This window comes from Phocoena phocoena, chromosome 7 (assembly GCF_963924675.1).
Source record: "Phocoena phocoena chromosome 7, mPhoPho1.1, whole genome shotgun sequence".
Classification (NCBI taxonomy): domain Eukaryota; kingdom Metazoa; phylum Chordata; class Mammalia; order Artiodactyla; family Phocoenidae; genus Phocoena; species Phocoena phocoena.
This window is the reverse complement of record NC_089225.1, coordinates 73343355-73357902: the sequence shown is the minus strand read 5'-3', so window position 1 is coordinate 73357902 and position 14548 is coordinate 73343355.

The following is a 14548-nucleotide window of genomic DNA, read 5'->3' as shown; positions in this document are numbered from 1 at the left end:
CCCATTCCCCTTGAGCTTCAGGGAGGGAAGAGGGGCTGGAGATTGAGTTCAATCACTAATGGCCAATGATTTAATCAATCATACCTGTGTAATGAAGCCTCAATAAAAACTCAAAAGAACAGGGCTTGGGGAGCTTCCAAGTTGGTGAACATGTGGAGATGCTGGGAGAGTGGCAGGCTCAGAGAGGGCATGGAAGCTCCTCGCCCTTTCCACATATCTGTCCTATGCATCTCTTCCATCCTGATTTTTATCCTTTTATAATAAACCAGTGATCTAATAAGTAAAATATTTCCTGAGTTGTGTGAGCTGCTCTAGCAAATTAATCAAACCCAAGGAAGGAGGGAGTGGGGGTGTGGCAACCTCTGATTTAGAGCCAGTTGGTAGGAAGAATAGGTAACAACCTGAACTTGTGACTGGTGTCTGAAGTGGAGCATGGGGGTGTGGGGCAGTCTTGTAGGACTGAACTATTAACCTGTGAAATCTGATACTAATTCTAGCAGATAGTGTCAGATTGAGTTGAATTCTGGGACACCCTGCTGATGTCTTGTGGGAAGACCTACCCCCCACGCACACATACACACATTGAATTGGAATTGGGTCCAGGAACCCAAAAGAGTCTACTTTTTTTACCTCCATGGAATTTGGAGAATTTATTTTTTTTTACAGAAAAATATGCTAAGCAAGTTACAAACTATAATTTTTTACCTGGCTAGAGCTGGAAGGAAATGTGGGAATTTTTGTTAAACAACAGGTGAATAATATCAGATCTGTTTTATTTGTTTCTTCTCCAGCTACTCTTCTTATTTCTGGAAATAGCATCATATCCAAAGAGTGAGTTAGAGATTCATTTCCTCAACCACATTCCTTTATAGTGATGGTCAAAGTATAGACAAGTGTTCAACAATCTGCCAATCTTAATTCACCTTCCTGCCTCTACCTATCATGGTTGAAGGTTTATATACAAGACAAGAGGCCAAATAATTACCCCCTCTGACTTTTCAAAATTGGAACATGGATTGGGGGCAGGGGAGCTGGCAATGAATATGAGCCCATAGTTGTTGGTAGCCACAATTGTATTAAAATCTCAATTTTAACTAAGACAGATTTCAGCTGCTTGCAACTAAATGCCTAAAGATTAATGCAAGTATAAAGAAAATCAGATTTCTTGTGCCTAATTTTAGTGAGTAGGTGGAGTAATGGCAGAACATGAAACAAATATTCCTGGTGAAGTATAATAAAACACTGAATCAGCATTTTTTAACATAAAATGCAATGGCCATGTGAATACAGTACACAGGCAGATAGATAGATAGATGATAGATACTAGTTCCAAAGATGTAAAATATTTTAACAATCGGGACACATAGACCTTATTTTTTTCTATACCTCCTACAAATGACACTATTTGAAATGTTTTCCAATTCCTTTCGAAGTACGTAATATCAAAATCATTGCCTTTTTACTTGCATTTTCATGATTATTTAGTAATACAAAATAGGGTAGTGTAGACTTAGACTTACTTAGCACCCCTGGTAAAAGCTGAAACAGTTCCGTTATAATGAAAACTTAACAAAAACTGCAATGTAATATATGGCTATATACTAAGTATATGGAATGAATTTAATCATCTAGGATTCTGATGCTTTTTTTTTTTTTTTTTTTGCGGTACACGGGCTTTTCACTGTTGTGGTCTCTCCCGTTGCAGAGCACAGGCTCCGGACGCAACAGGATCAGCGGCCATGGCTCACGGGCTTAGCCGCTCCACGGCACGTGGGATCTTCCCGAACCGGGGCACGAACCCGTGTCCCCTGCATCGGCAGGCGGACTCTCAACCACTGCGCCACCAGGGAAGCCTCCTCTGATGCATTTTTAATCTTAGTACTTAAATACCTTTTCCCTTTGGCTAAAGCCTTTAAGCTATATATATCATATAATATGACAAGGAAAACCTATATGTAAAAATAATTTTTCCATCAAACCTCATAATTTCATGATATTGCGGATTATGCATGATCATTCTTACCTCTTTTTTCTTCAATAACAAAACTGGATATATGAGTTACATCTTAAATGTTATGTCCTAAGTGTTTTAGAGAGATACAAGAGTACGATCTCAAGTCTATTTCTGCCACAACTAGTCTAACTATATTATTCTCTCCTTTCCTTCTCTTTTTCCTGTATTTATTCTCTCTTCTTTACCTGTTTTCTTTACCGCCTCCTCCTCCTTCTTCTTCTCTCTCTCTTTCTCATACACTTACATCAATGGAAGATAGTGTCAGCTGCTGAAATAAAAAAATAAGTAAAAGGCAATAAATATAAATAAACAATATAGTTGTTTTATATAACAAACACACACACAGAAACTTATATTCAATATATATCGTGTTGAACTATTGGTCAAACAAAATAAAACAAGTCTCAAAATATTTAAAAGCATTCAAATCATACAAACTATATGATCAATCCCAATTAAATTAAATTACAAATCAAATAGAAAGCTGTCTGGAAAATCTCCAAATATTTGGAAACTGAATAACATACTTTTACATAACTCAAGGGCCAAAGAAGAAATCAAAAGAAAATTAGAAAGTATTTTTCACTGAATGAATATGAAAATATATCAAAATTAAATAATTATTCTAAAATCTAGCCAGACTAATCACTTAAAAAGAAAGAAAACACAAATTATCAAGAATGAGGAATTTAATACTGCTGCAAATTCTACAGATAAAAAGGATGAAAGGGGAATATAATGAAAAAGTTTTGTCAGTAGATGCTTCAATTTAAATGGAAAGCACAAACTACCGAAGCTCACTCAGGAAATAGATTACCTAAATAGCTCAAATTGCATGTATAATTATTTAAATTACCAAGTTCTCTCCACAAAGAAAACTCAGTGGTGGATTTTACAAAATATTTAAGGGTGAAATGATACCGACTCTACACAAATTCTTTCAGAAAATTGAAGGCTATGGACTACTTCTTAATTCAATCTATGAGGCCAGCATTACTCTGATACTAAAACCAGGCCAAGATAATACAAAATAAGAAAACTACACTCCAGTTTTATTCATGAACAAAGTCCCCAAGGCTTTATACTTAGCTCTGCTAAGAATATTTCAGGAAATGTAGCTTTTTTATGATTTTTAAATTTTCCAAATAAATAGAATTCAATAATCTAGATGCTGTTTATAAGCACATTTATAATTCAATAGGAGTTTCAGCACAAATTAAAGTTTGATCATTGGAAAAACTTAGTATCTTCTAATTTTGAGGCACATATATTATTTTTTCTTCAGAGTGCACTTTACTTCCTCTGCCTCTCCATTAGTTTTCTTAGAATTTTAATTGAATAATTTATCTTTAGAAAACCCTGTTTAAAAAGTTTATGAATTTTTGTTAATTTTTATAACTGAACAAATAAATGGTCCCTTACTTTTAACTGACAACACATTAAGTTCTAATATTTCACAATCCAACTTATTGGGAATGAAATGCACTGAAAATAAATAGCCATAGCATATGTTTGCATTACTCAATTGAGATAATGTGAAGTAAAATCATATGTTTAAGAGCTGAAGAAATGATGTGATGTTGTAAAGTTGTCTATAGTGGCACTGTTCAGTAGAAATTTAATGCAAATAACATACAATTAAAAAATTAATACCTTATTAATAAAAGTTAAAAGAAATAGGTGAAATTAAATTTAATAATATATTTTATTACCCCAATATTTCTAAAATAGTTTTATTTCATCATGCCATTGGTGTAAAAATAGTTAAAGACATTCCTTTTGTGCATGTGGCTACAATATGAATCAGGAGAAATATAAATAATTTGTAAATATGAATTCATAAATATGTTTCCAGCAAAAATAATTGTAAATTAAAAACTTATTTGTCATATTTGACAAATTACCTATTGAGAAGCAGTACAGCCTGGTGGTTCTAATGGTTAAGGGCCTGGTATCTAAAGCTAAGTTGCCTGGATTCAAATCCCGCCTTCAGAGTTTACTAGCTGATGCCCATAAGTCTCAGTTTTCTTTCTTTAAAATCAAGTTTAATAATAGTATATAACTCCTAGGTCACTGTATGGATTAAACATGTCACATCAATATATATAAATATATAAATATATATATATATACACCATAGATTAGTGCTTGACTCATAGTTTATGCCAGTATTAGTTATTGATATGATATTTATTATGAATACAAAATATTTTTCCACTGAGGACTCATAATACAAACAATATTAATAACCAAAAAAAGCCCTCAAAAATTAATAAAAAACAACAAAACTATTATTTCTTAAAATGTTACATATGAAGAAAATAAAATTGAAATACCTAGTGTATTATACATATATTTTATACATTCTTAGATTTTTCTAGTCTTTCAAACAATTCTAAAGCATAATTTGCCTATATCTTTTTATATTTCTCTTTCTCCTCTTGTTTCTTCTTTGCTTTCTGAGGACTATTAAAAATGTTGCACAAACAGTCTGTCATTTCTGCCTTACTAAGTACAGAAAATTCTAACAAAACAGGTCCTTGAAATTTCAAAGAATAATTTGGTCATATCTTGTTTGACACTGGCTCTGGGAAAGAATGATATTGTCAATTCTACGGACAGCTTATTAAGCCACTTTCTGTGCTAGACTAAAACATAGGTAGTATTTGTATTTAATGAGATGGTTTGTTTTATTTCAAAGCCCAGGTGCCTTAACTTTAAAAATATATTCAAAGCCTTCTTGCACTAGGAAGTAGAAGACATGGATAGCAGTAAGGAAAATTTTTCTTTATCTCTTTTGTTGACATTTTGAATATTCTGAGTCCATTCATGAACTCTAGGTTGAAAATACTTTTTCTATTAAAATGAGGTAAAAGTGTGTTTGTACCTTCAACAGGGAGGATGAATGAGCCCCATTGTCTGAAGACAGAATGTTGTGACTGTGTAAATTTCAATTCACTGCAATCTACACTTTGTGATATTGCAGTTAATATATAATAGAGCAGTTAATATGTCAAACTTCTAAGACCTTCGTGAGGGAGAAAATATTTAGACTCATCATAGAACTGCAGTTGTTAACAGTTGCTGTAATTTGCCTCAATTTAGTGGGTGTCTAGACAAAACAGCCAAATGACAGATATTTAGTAGACTGATTCCCTTCAGAATGATGTATCCTTTTTTATTTTTTACTTTATTTCACCTTCATAAAACTATCTGGCACATCATTCTGAGGGCAGTGCAATTGCCATTATAAGGTCTGCTCTCCAGAAACTATACATTTTTATGGAGAACCATATGTTTCTTTTTTTCCTCATGTTAAAGTACAATGTGGCAATCTGAGAATGCGTGCTAGTAGATAGTAATACATTTACTGGGTATTCTATAGTCATCAGAAATTTTATTAACTGTGTCATAATAAAAATACCTGAAGATTTAAAATCAATTATGGTAATTTTGCATGCAGTCTAGTCAGACAGTTAACATCTGATGTAGATTTTCTCCTCTGGACTCGATTCCAGCCATATAATACTCTTTGTTATATGTCCTGAGGTAAAAATATAATCCTGACAAGTTAAAAGAGATTATACCTGTGACACAAAGTTGGACCAGAGCTAAATGGTATAATTTTTAAAGTTTATCCTTAAAACCCTTTTACTCTTTTACATCCCTTGTAGCATCCTATTCTCTGTCTTTCTCAACTCCATGGCTTCCTCATCCCTCTTGCTACTTCCTTCCTGTGCAGTAGACAAGGTCCCCACTGACCAAACACTATCAGTTTCTACCTGGATGACTGTAGATATGTTACTTCAACTCTGAGAATCATTCTGCTCTGTTGCAAAAAGGGTAAAATAATGCCAAGTTGTTATAAAGACAAAATGAGACAATATTTGGAAGAGTGCCTTGTACATATCAAGAGTTAGAATTATGTTTCCTTTGGAAGAAACTGTCAGTTAAAAAAAACATGTGAATTAGAACTCATATTGGGTAATTAACTTTTGAACAGAAACCTTTGAAGACCAAAAGGATGAAGTTTCAGGAAGAAATGGCTAACCTGTAGTATACAAAGATTGTTGTAAGGGACCTGCTCAGTGTCCCTCAAGCTATACCTGTGTGGTTCACTTTTTCAAAGGCCTTTCCCAGAGATGAGTCTGACTAAATAATGGATGAAATATTCATTAAAAATAGCTTAATAAAATATATTAAATTCTGGAAATTTTTCTCAGGTTCAAATTATTTTTTTGGCCTATTCATGGACAACATTCAAAATTTCATCTTTTGAGAAATGGGGGAAATCATATTTTGCAAAAAACTCACTGTATAACAAACAAAAGAGGGGAATTCCCTGGCGGTCCAGTGGTTAGGACTCAGTGCTTTCTCTGCTGTGGGCATGGGGTTCGATCTTTGGTCAGGAAACTAAGATCCTGCAAGAAGTGAGGTATGGCCAAAAAAAAAAAAAAGCCGCAAGAAAATGGAACACATATAACATATTGTATTAGGCTTGCAGAACAAAATTTTCAAAGAAGAAAGAGAGAGGTAATTTAATATAAGAGTATTCAAACTATATAGTCATCGACAAATTTCACACTATGGTAACAGTGGTCCACAATTATTTTCACTGGCCATGGCTGGATAAACTTTGCTTTTCAAAATCCAAGTTCTTACTTGTTTTATCTTAACAAAAATACTGATTGTTCTAAGTAACTCTAAGAGATATATATGTTCATGTAACATATGAAATGGAAAACATATGAATAACATATGAATATGTTTCATATGAATATGGAAAAATACATCTGAAATTAGTTATAATCATAAATAAGGAATTAAAAGATATCAGCAAACCTTGAAAAAAGGCCTCAAATTTTTGGTGAAATCTTAAATATAAAACTCAACTAAGGGCCTGAATATTTTAAATCTGTCATGGTATTAAATTCTGTAATACTATGTTATAGATGGTATTATTTCAGGTTTTACTATAATGAGGATGATGTAAAAATATTAAAGAAAGGTACATTGAAAAAGAAAAATTATGCAGTACATATATATTTACTTGTGAAATCTCATTTCTAACACCTTTTCAGTAACTCTGAAATAGAAAAGGCAACAGCTCATGAGACATATTTTCAATCATCTTGAAATGACCTTTACCCTAGTAATTTACTTTCTAGCTCTGCATGCATTTTAAATGACTACTTTGCTAAAATGTGAAAGATGTTAAAAAGTAAAATGAACATATCATTCACTAAAGAAGAACGTGGAGAGAAATTGAGGTCATTCAAATTATTGGTAAGAGGCTTATAACTCATAATGATGATCATGACAATGAAAAGATAGCAGGGAAACTGGCAAGCAACTATGAGCTAGTTGATGGTATAAGAATGATATCATTTCCTTGACTGGGCAGCACAGATACTGTGGAAGCACTTGTCACTGCTCTGAGTGACATTTCCCAATGTCAAGTCAGAACATAAACCAGTCATAAATTCTTATAACAACAAGTGGTCAGTAATGGCAAATTGAGAAATATTAACAAGGCTCTTATTGTTCCCAGACTTTTTCAAAAATTGATCTTTTTTGGTTTCTAAGTACACGAGTCACATCTTCAGAGTATTCTAATTGCCTAAATGTGTTTTCTGTACCTATTCAGATGAAATCTAAGTTATTATCTCTACCCTAAATTATGGCGGAATTTCTACTTTCTCCCTCCTAAGTTCTGCTATTTCTACCTTTTCCTCAGTAGACTTAGATGGTTTAATATTTATCACAATAGTATTTGAGCTTAAAATTTCCCTCTGCTGTTATTGTGGAAAATAAATAATAAAAAGTATTGCACGACACATTGCAGATAAGGATATTTTATTAACTTGGGTTAGAACAATTCTCACTGGAGTTCAAGTTACAGCATCAAAGAACTACCCCAAAACATCTGCCTGAGATAAAATAACTCCAATAACTGTCATTGTATAGGCCAGTGAAATGAGGCTGAGAATTTTAAGTAGGTTTCCTAAGGTATTAGAGTAAAACTCCAATAAAATCAGAAACAGAAATATAGAAGAGGCATGAGGAGCTTTCTGGATTTTGACTTTATCATTATTCTATTTATCTCTTCTGGTAAATAGACTTGCCTCATCTGACTACAAAATTTATAACCTGGCATTTCTGAAATGTTGTTTTGGATAACAGAAATCACAGAGGTAAATTTAACACTTAATCACAATTACATTAGGAAAGATTTTTGGTGCATCGTTTTGATATTGTATTTATAATTTATTTGGTTTTAATTTATATGTGTGCTATAACATGTAATTACAAATCTTTTGGGAAGCCAACTGTGAAAATAAATACATACAGTGGTAGCATCTACATAACTTATTTTGTGATTTAATCAGAAATAATAAGTGATTGTTATTACCATCACCAGCTAAACCAAGTTATAATTTTAAATATATGATATTTCTGTCCACATTTTTGGAACAATACTATCGTTTATTAAATTTTCTTTTCTATGTAGTGTACTATCTGGAATATGGAGAAAAACTGCTTAATTTTTAAAACAATGTAATCTGGATTGAAGTTTTCAAAGAGTTCTGAATACCGAAATGAATAAGAAAACCCTTCAAAAAACTATTCCTATGCCTTTCAGGGGTTTGAAGACTGCTGTCCTATTTTTTTTTTTTCTTTTTTTGTGGTACGCGGGCCTCTGACTGTTGTGGCCTCTCCTGTTGCGGAGCACAGGCTCCAGACGCACAGGCTCAGCAGCCATGGCTCAAGGGCCCAGCCGCTCCGCGGCATGTGGGATCCTTCCGGACCAGGGCACGAACACGTGTCCCCTGCATTGGCAGGCGGACTCTCAACCACTGCGCCACCAGGGAAGCCCTGCTGTCCTATTTTCATCCACTTACCTTTAGCCAAGATCTCTACATTTATGTCCTTTAATCCTTCTTCAAAAATGAGTACCTCGATTCCTTAATCATATTTGAGAAACTTTTCATAACTCCCTCCAGTTTGTCTGTTCCTGAATCTGTGTTTGAAATCAACATCAAAATCAAGTTGAAAATATTTCTTATACCACAAATCCAGGACAACTTTTCCATTTGTTGGATTGGTTTTTTCATTGCTTTTGACCGTCTAATATACTGTCTGCTGTGTTTGCCTAGGTCTCCCTTGGTATTTTTACTTATCAGGTATTTCCATTTACTACCTATCTGTGTTTCCAAAAGGTGATTTTATTTCTGCCCTAAGTCTAATAATGTTAACTGCACTTTATCTTGCTATCTGCCTATTTCTTAGTTCAGTAGTATTACAGATTTTTTACTCTGATTTTTTGTCCTAGTTTCTCTGCTCTTAAAGTGGAAAGCAATTTTTAAAATCTTATACATGCTACTTTTTTTAATCAATTGGAAAAGATTTTTTATCAAAGCATATTGTCATTTTTCCTAGGATTCTTTAAGTAATACTGCTGAGAAATATGATTCAAATTTGTCCAGGCATGGTTATGAGTGAAGAAATTCCTGAAGGCAAGTCCTGAAGGTAGGTCAAAATAATGGGTGACTTTCAGGGGACTTCACTGGTCCTCTGATTCTTACTGAATTCAATTCAATACAGAGAAGGTAAAGAAGAAAAAAAAAAAAAAGACTTCCATCTATATCATTTAGCTTCTGCTGCATAGAAAATCCCAAAACTAGTGGCTGAAAACAATGAACATTTATTAGATCATGTTCCAGTGGGTGGGAAATATGATCTGGGCTCAACTGTGCATTCTTTTGCTGCTCTTGCTAGGTTCACTCACGCAGTTCCAGTCTGCTGGTAGATAAGCTGGCATTTGACTGGAGAATTGGAGCAACTCGGCCAGTAGTATCCAACATCTAACATGCTACTGTGAACTTCATATCACAGCTGTGTTCCAAAAGCAGTGAAAAAGGGCATGCACTAGTGGCTGTGTTCCAGAAACAATAAGTAAAGGCATGCATCGATGAGCAAGCATGTCCCAAGTCTATGCTTGTGTTGCATTCACAAACATCTCATTAGCCACAGCAAGTCACATGATCAAGACTGAAATCCAAGGAAGAGTTAGAACACACTTCTTGATAGAAGGGTGACAAAGTCACATTACAAAGGGCTGAATCATAATACAGTTGAACAATAGGGGTTTGAACTACATGGTTCCACTTATACATAGATACTTTTCACCTCTCCTGTTCAATGGTCAATTGTAAATCATAGTCTATTAAATGTTCTTTGCCCATAGCTTTCTCTTTTTTGCCTCCCTTTATTTGTCCCCATCCGTTTAGGGGATGCCTTTCATTAGTGATTTAGTGGAATTCTTTCTGAGATTTCTCTTTGAATGTGTAATATTTTCTAAATTTATAAGAAGCTAAAAGCATTCCTTAATTAGGAGTAAACCAATTAAGAAATTCTTTGCATACACCAAAAGCACTCTGCATGCAAAGATCGTTTGTAACTGTGGCCCTGAAAATGTTCTAAATATTTAATTTATAGTATCTCAGTAGAATCACCAAGTCAGTGCACTGCTTTCTATTTTCATCACAAAAAGACTAAAATGCAGTAATGCTTTTTATCATTTAAGTGTAATATCGACTTTCACAATTATGGTATTCTTCTTATATGTCTGATTAACTGGGGCTGACTAGAATTGTGAGATATCAAAATCCAAAGGGAAGAAAAAAAAAGAATAGTTGTCTGTCTTGGAAGGGTCTGTCAAATATTTACATTATATACCGACACATCATCTGAGGGCATGGGCATAAGTGGTATAGCACAGAAGCAGAAAGTCTGGAGAAAACCAGGCATCTATATTGAGGCTCAAATAAATAATATGCTTTCAAACTAAAATAAAATGTAATTTCTTCTTAAAGAAGTAACTATGATACCTTTATCATATTTTTAAAAACTTATTTAGGGAATCCCCTGGTTGTCTAGTGGTTAGGACTCCAAGCTTTCACTGCCTGGCCCGGGTTCGATCCCTGGTCTTGGAACTAAGATCCTGCAAGACAAACGCATGGCCAAAAGGAAAGAAAAACAAAAAAACAAAAAACATTTAAACAAACGTATAAGGAAAAAATTTAAGTTAAATAAATATTGAAAGCATTGTTACTAGATTAGGCTGTGACACTTTTATTTTCTAGTGAAAATCATGTCATTGACTTGTAATAAATATGCAGCAGGTATTTCTAAAGGTATGTAAATATATACATAGAAAATGGTCTCCACGCAATAGATAATAATGATAGCTATTGGGATAATCATTTGAAAGTTTTTTCATATGCTTTTATTGCTCCCAGTTAAATTATCTACCATGTATTATCAACTCAGAAAACAGAGAAAGAATGTGTTTACATTCTTACAAATTTGTTGTAAGCAATTGGCTTATGCATTTATGGAAACTGAGATGCCCCACAGTCTCCACTCTGCAAACTGGAGACCCAGGAAAGCTAATTGGTGTATACCGAGTCTGAAGGCCTGAGAACCAGAGGAGGTGATGGTGTAGATTGCAGTCTGAGTCAGAAGTCCTGAGAACCAGGAACATGGAGAACAAAGATCCATGCCCCAGCTCAGGCAATCAGACGGAAGAGCCAAATTTTTCCTTCCTTTGCCTCTTTGTTCCTTTCAGGCCCTCTATGGGTTGGATTGTGCCCACCCACACTGGGGAGGGCAAACTGGTCTACTGAGTCTATGGATTAAAATGGGAATTTCATCTGAAAATACCCTAACAGACACCCAGAAAAATGTTTAGCCAAATATCTGGACACCCTGTAGATCTCTTGGCAGGAATCCAAGGAGTGAAAGATAGATGTGCTGTATGATTATTCATTAGTTAACATGTTTTACAGTTCTGTGCCTGTCTGACTTCCAGAAGATTGTTTCTGAGATTACATAATACAATATCTTTTCTCAAAATAATTAATATCATGACAACACAAAAATAGGGTACAGATAGCATTATATTTCCTATTTTCCCTATGATATAAAATTTTTTACATTACTATGGATGTGAAGTATTTATGTAAAAATTTTATAAACTGACTTCAGTGTCACATTTATCTCTATAATTCAGTGAATGTATGATTCTAGTATCGTTAGGAAAAATACAATCCAATATACCCATTTTCAGGATGTTTAAATGGCATATATTTCCTAATCTAAATAGTTTTACAGTCCAGAATGCTGACAGGATCATTGGAATAATCACTAATATCCTTAGTTGCAGGACAAAGTGTAAAATTATTTTTCTAAAATTTATCAATAGACACACTTCTAAAATTATATAAAGACACATTCCTAAGTAATTAAAGAAAACTTGCATATATAACTCATAAATTAAAAATGTGTGGATACATAGTTATAAAAGAAAAGAAATGCATATCAATAGTAAACCATGAAACACAATGTGTTACTCTACATTAGTCTTGGAATAACACAAGCTCCTACTTTAAAAAGCCCTAGACAAAAGTAGAAGTATAACTTTCCCATCAGAAGTAAAGAATAGGAATAGGATTTGATGTGATATATACTTTAACAGGGATTCAAAATGATGTTTACCAAGAAATCTTTATATCCTTAAGTACTTCCATCCCTCTATGCTGCTCATTAAAAATGTATTTCTTATGACCAGAAGCAATTTAAAATAATCTCACAAGACTAAGGTTGTGTGGTTCAGTGGGATAATTTTAATTGCCTTAATTCAGAGATAAGTCCTATTTCCCAGGAGGGTACTTGTTTCTATCACTTGATAAAAATGATAAATCTATTAATTTGTATCATTGCAAATAGCGGTTTTATCAGATAATGTATCAACATATTATATGCTGTGCAACAATATCCTGAAGGCAAAATAGAGTGAAAACCTTTATTTAGCAGATTTTGTTCTTGCACTGACTTTTACATTAATATGCAACCTAAATAATCTTTTTCATCATCAAAACCCTTTGGCAAAACAATAACTAAATCTCAATACCTTCACAAAGAAGGTTTTATCCGTGATGTATAAAGAAAATAAGGATAAAATCAGAGTAATATATTTGAAATATGGAACTCTTGGCAGTAAAAGGAGATGCTTTGGAACATAAGGTTCTGGTACTGTTAAAAGCTACATGTGAAATCATAGGGCATTGGGAAGAATCTTCTATAATATTCTACTTGAATCTTGTCTGCATAATAAAAATGTAAGTTCAAGTAGAAGGGAAAGAATGTAAATAAATCTAGAAAATTTAAAACTTAGTCTAAAAAGCAAAAAAAATCCTGGAGTAGGGGAAAATTCAGATTTTATTATCTAAAATCTTAGGTGACATTATATGACTTTCTGAGGTGATGGCCACACCTTGAATCCCTAAGAGACCAGAGAAAGGTGTTAAATGAATGAATCCAGCCACACTTAAGATGGAACATGGCAACTGGCTCAGAATCAACACAATAGGTATTTGTGGAAAAAAAACAGGAAAAATACCCACCTTACTAAATGGTAGCAATTCTTACATTGCAAAAACATGTGCCCATAGTAGTCATATCTTCTGATTTGCCAAGAGAATTTCAAAATCTAGATTTTTATGTGAAATATCTTTTTACATTAAATATTCAACTTTTCAAATGTTGGTAAAAAATTACCGTTTGTATCAATATAAAACAATTTTTACGGTGAATAGTCTTGACTTCTAATCTACACACTGAAAGTGGTCTGGAAATGATTATGTTGTTTATTATGAGAGTTTCAATAATTTATTCTGGTGAATATTGCATAGCATACTATTTGAAAGTTATCTAACTCTTTTGGCTCTAAGATCCTTTTGGTTTGATTAAAGTAGAAATATCAAGTGCTTTGGGGTTGCCAAATAAAGTTAGTTAATGTGTATGTGTGTGTGTATAGAGAAGTGAGTATAAAATAGTTTTGAGTTGATACATCTCTTGTAAGTGCTTATTTAGTGAATTTCTGGTGATAGCCATAAGATTCCGGGTTTTTTCCTACAAGGCAGTCAAAAGTAAGTAAGAAATTCCAATTCCTTGGAAACATCAATAAGCAATACAACATTACCTGTTGTCAGGAACAGGGCATAATTGTGCTTAAAACATGTGACTGGGGACAAGTCAATGATATCTTTTTGTTTCTTGCTATTAATATTCTAGAAAAGCTTATTTTAGTTGCAAACAACAATATACACTTTCCTAAAAAGAAGGGCACTGTGTTCTTCCTTATCTATGGAGCTCAAACTTAGTTGGACTCCAATTGTGTTATTATTCAGAGGTTTGCCCTATGTCAAGTCCATACTCAAATGAATGCATTTGCACAAAGGGTAGAGGTATATTTTAGATGATATTCACTGAAATTGAAACTCCATCAAAGAAGAGATCTTTTTTGTAGAGCCACTGCCTGACAGAATTACAAAGTTCTCTTACAGACGTATCATAATGACACCTCAATGATGCTTCTTAATGAAAATAAAATCAACATTTATAGTGGGTCTTTAATGGCAGCAACTAATGAGATTGCAGTATTATGTATAATAGGAATTAAAGAAATAC